This window comes from Fundulus heteroclitus, unplaced genomic scaffold, assembly GCF_011125445.2.
Source record: "Fundulus heteroclitus isolate FHET01 unplaced genomic scaffold, MU-UCD_Fhet_4.1 scaffold_72, whole genome shotgun sequence".
Taxonomy (NCBI): Eukaryota; Metazoa; Chordata; class Actinopteri; order Cyprinodontiformes; family Fundulidae; genus Fundulus; species Fundulus heteroclitus.
In genome coordinates this window covers 17,903-31,504 of record NW_023397165.1, presented here as the reverse complement: position 1 = coordinate 31,504, position 13,602 = coordinate 17,903, and the positions used below count along the sequence as shown (strand labels likewise).

Sequence of the window (13,602 nt, the reverse complement as noted above, 5' to 3'; positions counted from 1 at the left end):
GTCATGGAAGCTCACTGACACAGCTGCAGCGGCCGTCTACAGAAGTGCAGACACTTTGGTCACAAAAAGTCCCATTGGATTATAATGGAGAACTTTGCCCCGAACAACGCTTCATATCTCCTGATCCATAAATGGTAGAGACGTAATTTTTTCTGTGTTTAGTTCGTAACGGATAGGGGAAGAAGAAAAGCTATCGTTTTTTTGCTAGAAAAAGTTTAATAAAGGCGTAAAAAATTATGATCTAAATGGGATTTTTATGGATTTTCAGAAATCCTTTAAAAAGGGTCCGGAACAATTCGCTGTAACTCAAAAAGTATAAGAGATATCAAAATAATTCTTTCACCATGAGTATCAGCAGGCTTTTGAGGACCAGGAAGCTCATTTTTATGTTTGTATAAAAATTGGTGTAGACACAGCGACGATGTAAAAAAGTGGTTGATGTGGGAAAATGCAGCTCCAAAGCGTTTTTAGGATTTTGCACATTCGCTACTCCCAAACAAATTGTTCCTGCGGAAAAACCGTAACAGTTATCCACAAAATTCCTTTTTTGTGAGTGCCAGAAGGATTGGGACATTCATGTGTGAAAGTCTCATGTCTGTACATAAAACGGTTTAGGAGTAGCGACGATGCGAAAACATGTGATGTTTTGGATTTTTAGACGTCATTTTTCAAAACCGCTCCATAGGAAATGAATGGGGGAGGTTTCGGGTTTGTGTCGGTCTGAGGTGATTTGCGAAAAATCTATAAATGCCACACCAATGAGGGTTACATTTCCCGAATCCTGACAAAAATACCTACGTTTTGATGTATAATTTGTCCATGTAGAGTGAAAATTGAGCGAGTAGGCTCAAGTTGTTCGGAGTTTTGAAATTTTTAAAAAAGCTAGAGTGGCCCACTCTAGCGGTTGAAGAATTCCGTCATTGACTTTCATTGTAAACAATGATTTTGCTGATTTTTGGACATGAGCTTTGAGGAGTAACTGTGAAGAGACAATAAAAGATATCCACATGCCGTTTTCACGTCTGAGTAGTTCACAGATATATCTACAAACTGGAAGTTAAACAGTGTTCGTAGGTGAAAGCATGACGACACAGTACAGCGTTGAAAATGGTCATTTGGAGGCTTTTTTGAGGCTTTCTTTCTACCCGACTCCATTCATTCCTATGGGGTTTTTTGGGGTGGTTTTTCGCTAATTTTGTTGCCATGGTAACTCGAAATCCCAATAAAAGTAGTAGCACACATCTCGAGATCGAGCCACAGGTTTTGATGCCTATATTGTGGGGGTGCACGCTATGTTTTGGGCCGCATTAATCGTGAAGGAAGAAAAATAAAGAATTTTAATATTAATATTCTTTATTAATATAAAGACGCCTTTAGAGGTGAATAGTAATAGGCCTTTAGAGGTGAATAGTAATAGGCCCTGCTCATGCATTTGCATTGCAAATGCTATGGCAGGCGCCTAACTAGAATCGTTCAACTTCTGAAGAAGTTGAAGAAGGCGCCCGCCTGGTGGTGGGCATGACCGTCAAAGGCAAAACTGCAGAGTTCCTTGGTTGTAGGCTCTCATCGCTTGGAGATTTTAAAATCAAACCTTCTGAGCGAAAAGGATTTGTCTTCATCAAAACCTGCCGACCGGGAAAACTTTGCGTCTGCAGAGCTGCAAACTGCGTATTTCGATCTGAGACGCAGCTAATGAGCTAATTGGCGACAGCCGACAGTCAACGTTTCCCATTCATTTGCTACGGTAGTCCTAAACCACTACTGACATAATACACTTTTTGGCCACAAGCGTCATTTTGGGGGCGTTGTTTCCACTTCCTTTCGTAGAACCGTTTTTAATAGAAAGAAGAAAAGGCAAAAAAAAGGCAGAGGTTACATTTGTAACCTCTGCCTTACATAAACACTAGAATTAAATCTTAATAAATAAACGTATAGACAATTATTTCAGTAACTCAATTCAGTAAGTGAAATACACTATATACAGGAGTTGGACAATGAAACTGAAACACCTCTCATTTTAATGTGGGACGTTTCATGGCTAAATTGAACCAGCCTGGTGGCCAATCATCATTAATTGCACATTGAACCAATAAGAGCAGAGTGTGAAGGTCCAATTAGCAGGGTAAGAGCACAGTTTTGCTCAAAATATTGCAATGCACACAATGTTATGGGTGACATGGGTGAGTTCAAAAGAGGACAAATTGTTGGTGCACATCTTGCTGGATGTGTCAAAACTTTCTTCAATTGAATAAAAACAAAACTGAAGTAATAATATTTGGACCAATAGAGGAGAGATCAAAAGTTAGCACACAGCTTCAGCTGCTTCAGCTAAAAACCACTGATCAAGCCCGAAATCTGGGTGTAGTGATGGACTCAGACCTGAACCTCCAAAAGCATTTACAGACAGTGACAAGGTCGGCTTTCTATCACCTGAGCAACATTTCCAGGATTAAAGGACTAATGTTTCAGCAGGATCTGGAAAAACTAATCCATGCGTTTATATTTAGTAGAATTGATTACTGCAACGGTGTTTTCACAGGTCTGCCTAAAAAGTGGATCAGACAGCTGCAGCTGATCCAGAACGCTGCTGCCCGCGTCCTCACTAAGACCAAGAAAGTAGAGCACATCCCCCCAGTTCTAAAGTCCTTACACTGGCTCCCTGTATCTCACAGAATAGACTTTAAAATACTTCTGTTAGTTTATAAATCCCTAAATGGCTTAGCACCTAAATACATTACAGACTTTTTATCAGTGTATCAACCTTCCAGACCACTAAGGTCTTCTGGCTCCAGCCTACTCTGCATACGTAGAACCAGAACTAAACAAGGAGAAGCAGCATTTAGTTCCTATGCTCCACTTATCTGGAACAAACTTCCAGAAAACTGTAAAAGTGCAGAAAGCCTGAGTTCTTTTAAATCAAGATTAAAAACACATTTGTTTACAATTGCCTTTGACTGTTCTAGTTAAACTGTTTTACTGTTTTTAATGTTCTTCTTTGTTTCTACATTCTATCTCTACTTGCTTTTATTCTATTTTCTATTTACATTTTATTCCTACTTGCATTTATTTTGCTATATTTTAATCATGTAAAGCACTTTCTGTTGTCTCTGTACTGAATTGTGCTATATAAATAAATTTCCCTTGCCTTGCCTCTGTGACCAAGACAGCAAGTGTGATGTATCAAGAGCCACGGTGTCCAGGGTAATGTCAGCATATCACCAAGAAGGACGAACCACATCCAACAGGATTAACTGTGGACGCACGAGGAAGCTGTCTGAAAGGGATGTTCGGGTGCTAACCCGGATTGTATCCAAAAAACATAAAACCACATAACTCTACTTATAACTAACTTTCTGAAATATAAACTAAAGGTCACCAATCAGTTCTAAAACATCTTTAGATGAACTCTTGTTGAGCCCTGGAGTATGGAGGACCAAGTCTTCCATATTTAAAAATGAATACAGAAATAAATAAATGCTCAATAAATAAATATGCATACAATTATGTGCCACCAAAAATACAATGCACACATAAATGTAGATAGAAAATGAATTATACAGTGAGACAGAATGTATATATTTTCTTTAATTAGCCACTTTATTTATTAATTACTTATTTTTTAAGTATTTATTTATGTGCATGTTATAATATTTTTGTCTGTTTTATTCTTTGTATTTTTTTGCCCTATTTATTTCTCCGATGCTATACATTTCTGCCTGTCCTTTTTACATTTCTGCCTGTCCTTTTTACATTTGTTTATGCATTTCTGCCTCATTATGCAAATGAGGAGGGCTGTGTCTTAAGGGCTCAACTTCTTCCCATTGGTTGGTTAGCATTTTACTGCGTCGGTCAAATCTACATGGCTTTTCCCCGACATGAAGCATTGTTTAATAATGTCAAACTCAGCAGGCAGACGTTCAGTGGCCGACCTCTTACGGGAAGCTGCTAATAGACTGGAAGAATTAGAACGCTGTACATTTGGGATCTGAAATGTTTTTCGGTGGTTTCAGATTCGGCTTTCCAGATCAATAACTCATCGGCGGATGATTTGTTCTACAAAACAGACACCTCTCCGCAACCACCGCAAGGCAGACACTGAGCTACAACCGTAGTTTCCTCAAAACGAGTCTTAGTCCGTGGGCCAGAATCTGTGGGACGTCTCCTTAAGAAGTTTCGTATGAACTGTCAGATGGCAACTTTCTTGCACTTAGATAAGTTGCTACACATAGCAGTGATCTCAAAACACCAATGTTCCCACGTTTTCACTTGCACATTAATAAGTTATTGCTGATAAAAAATCTAAACTGTTGTGCTCCGGGCCGAGAGGTCACGTGATTCGATTTTTGCTGCTCAGCCAATCAGATTGCTGTATTGTCAGCTGAGTGCGCTCAATGTGTAAGGTGTTGTAAACATTTGTTTCCAGACGAAGAAAGCCCAATAATAGCATTTTCTGGCGCCAGTTGGCAAAGATCTTGATGGCAAGGAAAAAGAAATAGCCCAGACCATCCATCATCCATTTTCTAACACGATTATCCCTGCTGGGTTCGGACCGGTGCCGATCTCCAGCTGTCAATGGCCGAGAGGCGGGGTAGACCCTGGACAGGTCGGCAGTCCATCACAGGGCAGAAATAGCCCTGTGATGGACTATAATATACATATTGTGGCAGGCAGGACCCGATATTTTTTGTATCCCCTTGTAACTTCTTCATTTAAAGAGCTAACAGCTTAAAATTTTCTACAGTGGTTGGTGATTATAAGAGGTGTTTATGTGCCAAGACTCAAGAATGTGGGCTACTGTTAGTCCATTTTGGAAGGGGATACATAATGTGGCAGGCTGACCCCGATATTTTTTGTATCCCCTTGTAACTTCTTAATTTAAAGAGCTAACAGCTTCAAATTTTCAGCAGGTGCTTGTTGTTATAAGAGATGTTTATATGCCAAAAATCTAGAATGTGGGATACTGCTAATCCATTTTGGAAGGGGATACATATATGCTCAGCATGATAGTCTGTTTCCAGCATACATTTCTTGGCTGACTTTGTGCAAGATGAGGACAGCATTACTTAAAAATCCAAAGATTGGGGCCTGCTCTGATGGTGCACGGGTATATATATATATATATATATATATATATATATATATATATATATATATATATATATATATATATATATATATATATATATATATATATATATAGGCCTTAGTCCTCAACTTAGCCTGAGGTCCTTTACCGTGTGTCTTCCTCTCATAACCCCTTTCCTTTCAGCCTACTTTGAAATAATTAGCCAATAGAACCTCTAAATTCCAGTAAAAATGCAAGGATCAATTCTCACAACCTAAGGATAGCAGTTTAACTTATGAATATGAAGCTTCGTGCATGCTCAGTATGAGGGATTGCTGCAAAGCCATCAACAATGCAGACGACTGTCCACTGTGGCTGTACGCTCTTTCAGGAGGAGTGAATGCTGCTTGGAGAGACTTGATGCAACCTGCTGGGTTTCCTTAGAGAGGAAAACTTTCAGACCAACCTGTCTGGTCAGCACATATAACAATTGGCTGCAGTGTTTGAAATCAATAAAACTTTTAATGTGAAGTCCAAATATTTTTTAAACATCCTATTCTAATAAAATTGTAATATATATATATATTTTGAAACTCCTCATATACTGTTCTTTTTTTTTTTAAAGCGACACATCTTGTTTTCTTAATATGGTTCTTGGCTGAATTAAAATATCATTAGATCTGATCATTTTGGCAGTAACTTTATTCTGTGTTCATTTGATCACACTTGGAATCAGCTTTATGTAATCCATTCATGCGGGTCTATCCACACACAAAAAACGAACAAGTAGACAGCTGTGATGGACTCAGGAAGGTGGGTTTTTAGTTTCAGCAGACAGACATGCAACAATCTAATGACATAAAGCTAATACTTTCGTGACACATCTGGAGATGACCACAGAGCCGTTTACTTTATCAGAACGTGTTATACTGAGTGATCAGTCTAGTTTTAACCGACATAGCAATCCCTTACGATCGTACTAACAACAGGGGCGGATTAAGGGTAGTCTGGGCCCCTGGGCAAAGAATTTGCCCAGCCCCCCCCCCCCCCCAAAAAAAGTTTACAAACCATGCTATTGTGGATTGTGAATAAATTGAAGCGGTTTGTCGCTTTACGTCTTTCTGAACAATTATAGCCTGCCTGGTCGTGGCACATTAAGCCACTCGTGTCGCAACGGAGTAGACAGAGTTCAATGAAACCTAGCAGAAATACTAGGGGCAGCTATATGCACACGATCTCAAATGATGTAAATTCAAAAATGCAAAGAGAATTAAATTGTTGAAACTAAGCGCAATCAGAGACACTGTCAATATGTTCAATGAAATTAACAACTTGCTAAGGTTTAGACTGAGTGAGAGAGTGGGGGAGGGGCAGCCACCATCTACTACAAAAAATGCATGCTGTGTGCATGTGTGTGACAGAGGCATGGAGGGGAAGACAGAGATGAGGGAAGATAGTGAGTTGGCTAAATTAAAAATGCTGTGTTAATTGCAGTATTACATTACGTTTTATCATTGTAAATACATATTAAGTGTGAGTGTTTTACAGCAGGCTTATGAAACATGTTAGGTCCAAATTGTGAGGAAATAAGGAAAAAAAACATTGAATAAGCTGAAAAAAATATGTTTTCCAATGAACATAATATCAGGGTTACAAACACACATACGTAGCCACAGCTACTACAATAAAACTACTTGTTGTTTCATCATCTGTCTCCAAATTAAAATTGTGCTACTGGGTAGAATTTGCTTGTAATTCGGATCTGTATGAAACAGCACTTTTGCATTCATGCCAGAGTTTAAGACCGTTGCTCTCTCTTTACTCCAATTTATTACACATCGCACTTGGTAGAGCACTTTGTTTCTCCCCCTTTTTTAGCCCCGGTTGTTACTATGGTAAAACACAGGTCTCATTTTACAATTAACACATCACAAGTGACACATTTGTTATTTGAAGTCTTGTCATTGACGACATATCTGAGATCCATGCTGAGATCCGTGCAGTTACAATGGCGTACCGCGCACGTGACGTCACCATCTCATGAGCAACGCCCCTTGCCGCTAAGGTAGGTCAAACAGTGTCAGAGCGCACGTAGCAACCAGCCATTACACATGCAACAGATACAACGATATGACCGACTTTTCAGCTGTTAAACTATCACAAGAGGATGTCCAGGTGCCCAGTTTACTGGTAGAACTGTGGAACAACATACCAACGTTCAGTTCAAACGATGGCTTGAGTGTTGAGGGCTTGGAAAGACTGGAAAACGAGCCGAGTTGATAGAACGGTGAGTGGTGTTTTTCTCCTGCTCGGCGTTCATGGCGTATATTATATAAAACTAATCCTGAATACTAATTAGTACTGGAACTTATTAGGTGGGTGATTCTTTTCGCTGCATCGACCGGTCTGCACCAGATTTGTTGTGAGTCATGGGTGAGTGCTGCTGAACGCGTTTGTGGGAATCGCCCAGTGGACAAGCAGGGAAAATGCGTGACAGCATCTGCGGTGGGGGGCGGCCGGCGGTGCGCGAACCCGGCCGACCGCCCCCCACCGCAGCGGTGGCCAATAGACCCTTTTCACATGACGTCACTCAACTTCCGTTTTGAAGCGGAGCAGGGTATCTTTACTTCCGGCTACATGCTTTTACATAGAAAATTCGGGAGGTGAAGACGTGTTTCACTGGTAATCAGCGCGATGTCATAAGGTAAGACTGAGACCACAATGTGTCGCATTGACTATCTTTATTTTCCTTAGTATTGGTAGCAATCATTGCTGTTATATAGATGCTTTGATCGGGACAGTAACATGTAGATCAAAGCTAACATGCAGCAGCTTGTTAGCTTACCTTACCAAACTTTTACCTATCAGTAATCAGCGTGATTTCATCAGGTAAGACTGAAAGCACAATATTAAACGTGTCTTATTGACTATCTTTATTTTCCTTAGTATTTGTAGCAATCATTGCTGTTATATAGATGCTTTGATTGGGACAGTAACATGAAGATCAAAGCTAACTTGCAGCAGCTTGTTAGCTTACTTTACCTGTCGTTAATCTGATGTAGATGTTATAAAATGATTACTGTAGCTTTGCCATTATAGAAATAAATCTTGTTCACTGAGTGAAAAAAGAGACATTTATCTGCTGCATTGTTCCCCTTACTTGATTATGGTGAGGTGTTATATATAATTGCAGTCACTGAATTAAAAAGATCTTATTCCATTTGAATTTTTTTGTTCATTCCTAAAAAAAATTACCGTGGGTCTATTGGACAGTACTTCTGTTTCTGAATTTTCTGTGTATTATAATGAATTTTCTTCATGATATTATTTGCACTTATATTAATGCACTTTTTTTTTTAGTTTTTGTGCAAAATACTGTATATTTTAAGTAGAAGCCTGAAATTGTTTTATTATACTGTATTAGTAATGACATGTGCTGCTGACCTCTTAGTCAGATCAACCTTTAAAAAAAGAGATCTTAATCTCAATGGGAGTTTATCTGGTTAAATAAAGGTTTTAAAAAGTATTATAATTAATCCATTTTTTTTCTCCCCTTGTCTCTTGTGTCCATCTCTCAGCAGCATCATATCCACCAAACATGGCACAATCACAGAGAAACCGCTACTGCAGTGTCCCACAGTGTTCGAACAACAAAAAAAAAAACTTTCCATATCTCAGTTTTCACAACTTCCCGGCTGATGCTGAGACTGGAGCCCATTGGGTGACGGCAATAAGAAGAGACGAGGGGCCAAATTTTAAAATCCTTCGCGGCAGCACTTACGCCTGCAGTCAGCACTTCTCTTCCGAGGAGACCTATGTTTCTGCAAGTGGTCTTTAACAAATTAAACTCCATCTTTCTTTCTTAAAGATAATTGAGTTATAAGTTTATTTAGCTATTCCCAAGATAATTTCAGTGGCTCACCACGTAAATTTTTATTAGAGCTGTCAAAATCAATTTATTAATGAAAGGAAATTAATTTGAGAAAATAATTAATTTCTGCACATACAAATGGTTTTTAAAAATACTCACCTGTACACTGTGATCGCACACTGTCTCTTTCTCCTGCATTGTTTACATTTCAATTGTTTACTGTTAAATCACTGCTGCACTTTATCCTGTAATTTACTGTAATTCTCAAGCTGTATGCAAACGGAATTTCGTTCTGTACGCACTCTGTGCATACAAAATGACAAATAAAGTTGTCTAAGTCTAATTTGTCTATGGATGAACCCAGAACCACACACAAGGGACTTAAAATGAAAGTCTTTATTGAAGGTTTGATCGGATGGAGGGTGATGTAACCAGCGAGGTAGAACTGCACGGGAACAGGGTGATGGTGTTGGCAGGAGCTGACGGCCCGGAGAGAGACTTCTTGGAACCAGGAACAGGCAGCACGGTCCACAGCTCGGAAAATAATTGACAGTTCAGGGGAGAACCCACCAGAGCTCGGCAGCAGGCTCTTCTGTAAGGCAGAGGGGAACCGGAGCAAGGCAGCACGATAAACAGGACAGGTAAAAGGTAAAATGGACAGAGCTGCTATGAAGTATCTATGTAATAAATAACTAAAATATATGAAGTGTAATGTCTGAAGTTTTTTAAAATCCATGTTTTTTTGGTCAGTTCCTGAAAAATAACAGTATAGGACACAAGGGGTTTGCCCCGACAGCAGCATAATCCATAAATACTATAATGAACTGATTATTAGTGTGCATGCAGTGTGCAAGCAACATTGACAGCGTCTTTCTCAGTCTTTGATGTCCTAAACTAGAATTATTTTATTAATTGAGGCTCCAAATCTACTGACGAGACTGAGAAACACACTGAACCCACAGAGGAATTTTGAGGGATACTGCAAAGTCTGCAACTTTAGTAAAATACTACACACACAAAAAAAAAACGGGAGGGAATGATTCTCCTCATTTTTATTCACAGAGCTGTGACCAAGTGGCCAACAGCATTGACACTTTTCCAAAACAAAGTATGAAAAGGCTCAACATTATACATCAACTATATCCCTGGTGTGACTCATTGGCTAAAAGCTGTGAAACAGATAAGCTGATATAGCAATAAAGCTAGCGTAGCAATATAATGGAGAAATAGAAAACTAATAAATGACAAAAGTCCTGTTGGTAGCATAGCTACCATCATCCTAGCATCTATGCTAACAACAGAGCTAAGAAGACAAAGCTCTTACCTTCATAATCAAAAAGGTATTGTTCCACAAAGAACTTGTCATCTTTGTTGAGTTTGGAGGCTGGTGTGGCCAAAAGCTTTTGTGCCAGTCTGTGCACGTCTCCCAAACGAAATTTGGGTAGATTGGTGAGGGACTGTGTGAATTCCCTATGTAAAAACACTGCTCACGGAGAAAGCGAAAGTAAAGATACCCTGCTTCACCGCAGAACGGAAGTTGCATGACGTCACTGTGAAAAGGGTCTATAGGCCGGAGCGACGCTTGGCTGCGAGGGCCGATCAACGCCGCTTGCGGCTTTAAAATCCTTCATATGCGGCCTATCAGCGTACCTCGGGTCGCTGTTGCACGTTCCATAACAACAATGTTTAAAAACCATGGTTAGGAGACGTCTTAGACTTAGAAAAAGCGGTAGTTTTACTGAGTAAAACCAAGGGTAACTACAGCGAAAGAGTGGAGGAAAACGCATATTTGCCCTACCTGTACCACGTGATATGACGTCACGTTCTAAAAATAGCTCGCTCGCGGTACGCCATTAGCGATGACACTACATGTGGCTCAAGCTAGAGTCCACCTCTTTTAAGCATACTAGCTGGGATCCATGTGGGGCCCGCTAAAAGCACCCTTACCCGGGGCATGTGGTAAGTCAGAGGCCCATGGTAGGGGCCCTCAAAATCAGTCAGAGGCCCACCACACCATCCATTGTCATAAGGCAAAAGCAGGGCTAGGGGCCCTGGTAGTCATAGGGCCTGCTGAAAATATCCTCCACCCGGACCCCTTAACCATTTTCATAAGGGGCCCAAAAGCAGGGCAAGGGCCCTTTCACAACCACATCCACTCTTACCAAGGTTCCAGGGTGAGGGTGCTTTCATCAGGGCCCATGGCTGACTAGCAGGAGCAGCTGTGGAGCCCGCTAAAAGCACCCTAGGGGCCTGTGGTTGGTCAGAGGGCCCTGGTAGGAAGTACCCCCCACTCGCCACCCCAGCCCTCAAAGGGCCCTTGGTAGCCAAATGTCAGGGGTCCCCACTCCCTTCTTGTTTTCATCAGACGCCCTATGAAATAACAATGTATTGTATCGTATATGTTGAAACAGTTTTGGTCTCGGGCCCCCCCGGGGCCCCTGGCCCCAGAGGGCCCCTGGGCGCTGGCCCCACTGGCCCGGTCCGTAATCCGTCCTTGACTAACAAGTGTTACGTTTTCAATTTTAACCCATTAAATGAACGATAATGTAAAGGCACTATTCCTATATTTCGCTAAGAGAAATAAAACATCTTGATTTTCACGCCGAATTGGCTGGAAATGAGGCCGAGTTTACTGCGTTCAGCAAGCTGAATGCGTGCTCCCGACGCAGGGGATACAAATCCTGGCAGGGATACCTAGTTTGACACGACACCGGCCGCCAGCTTACCTCAAGTTCTTTCTGTAAAACTGGCAGACCGTAGTAGTCATGTTTCCTCAGCCATGTCTTTCTCCAAATACGTCGTCGCCTTTTCTTTTTAGGGCTTTCTGCACACAAAATTGCACATATTGCCAAAGCAGCGCGTTTCTCTCCGGTAATGTTTACAGTAGCCATCGACACTTCCGTCTTCTCCTTCTTCTACAGTATGAGCACTCCGGTCACGTCCGAGCGTTGCGCCGTACACAGATCGTGAGCGGTGAACTTTTAAACCCGCGGTTCCGTCGCACAGTTTGAGATGTATATAAGCACCACGGCTGAAAAACTCGTACAGTGTATGCCTGGCTTAACACACTTACCATAACAGCTCCGCATCACCGTTTTTGACAACGAACTTCCACTTCTTCTTCTGTTTTAAAAGTGATGCGCCCTTCTTCTTCTTCGTGTATTAATGGGTGCTGACCACATCCAAAAGGATCATTACCGCCCCTCTAGGTGTGCGCTCTGTTCCTCATCTTTATATTATCAGCAGCGCAACCAGCTACCGTAACACCTGTTAAATGTATCACTGTTATAGCTCCGAAGGTCCACTAACTCATGTGTGCTATAGCGCAGCAACGCGGTGCAGTTTTGAAAGAAAACATACCCAGTGTGGTGTTAGCTTTAGCCTAGCACGCACCCCCCTTCCGCGGTTCACGGGCTTTGTTGACGTTCTGGTCGCCGGCTGAGTTGCACTTCCGCCCGGCTGGGAGAAGTCGGCAGGATCCAGTGTTCTGGAGATCTCTAGGATGACGGGAATATTGGCGATAATAAATGTATCACTTATTGCTCCGAAGGTCCAGAAATTCATGTGTGCTATTGCGCAGCAACGCGGTGCAGTTTTGGAAGAAAAAGTCCGGTCAAAAATAGATTAAAAAAAAACTTCAGGAAAACTGTTGTTTTTTTGATGTGAGACGGTGCAGAGCTGAAAAGTCCATATTGCGGCTGCTAATGAGCAGTAGTTCTTGCTGTTGCAATTATTTTCATCATTCATTTATATCAGTTGTGCAAATTATTTATTTGTTACTTGTAAAAAAATATATATATATATATATATAATATATATTGGGTACCCCCAGCGGGTTGCGAACCTGCGACCTTTGGTGCACCAGCCCAACACCTAAACCACTGTACCAAAAAAAATGTCATGCTGAGCTCTGCATTATGGAGAGGTCAACTGTGTCTAGGAAGTGGTTTTGAGAAGTGGTTTTTGGTTAATTTTGTCACCACGTTAACTTTAAATGGCGTCAAGTACAAAAAGCCCACTTCACGGCGTCGAGACGAACGTTTTGATATATAGTTTGTGGGGGTAGACCCTACGGTTCGGCCTGTATTAACGGTGACGGAAGAAAAATAAGGAACTAGAAACGTTCAACTTCTGAAGAAGTTGAAGAAGGCGCCCGCCTGGTGGTGCGCGTAACCTTCAAAGGCAAAGCTTCCGAGTTCCTTGGTCGTAGGCTTTTATCACTTGGGGATGTTAAATCAAATCTTATGAGTGTGAAAAGGATTTGTCTTCGTCAAAACCAGCCGACAGGGGAAGGTCTGCATCCAAGCAGCATGGAAAATTGGTGTTATTAAAACATGATTAAATACTTCAGTGTAGCATGAAAAAATTAAATATGTGAATAAAAATGTTAAAGGCATTACAAACTACTAAAGGAAGTACAACCACTGTGAAGCAGAAGTTGGTGAGACCTTCCTAGAGCTACTTCCGGTTAGCAACATGCTAAGCGTTAGCAGACCTCTCAACTTTTATCAAAAGTTAGGAGTAAGATTATGCTAATTTGGGGGCGGGGCTTGTTTGGGGGCGGGGCTAATCGGACCCTGGAAGAGCCGGTGGAGTCAACTCCATCTCATTTTTATCCCACCAGACAATGAAGTAGACATGTATTACTTGTGTTAAAAAGAGAAAG

The 13,602-nt window shown here is 41.2% G+C and overlaps 1 long non-coding RNA gene across 1 annotated transcript in view; it reads right to left on the bottom strand.

Annotated features, from left to right (window-relative positions):
* The window catches only part of LOC118561803, a 32,969-nt gene extending 21,005 nt beyond the window's left edge, over positions 1–11,964 (bottom strand). The window contains exon 1 of the long non-coding RNA XR_004930275.1: positions 11,663–11,964. This is a non-coding gene — a long non-coding RNA (uncharacterized LOC118561803). The remainder of the gene's footprint in view (positions 1–11,662) is intronic.
* Positions 11,965–13,602: the final 1,638 nt, after the last annotated feature.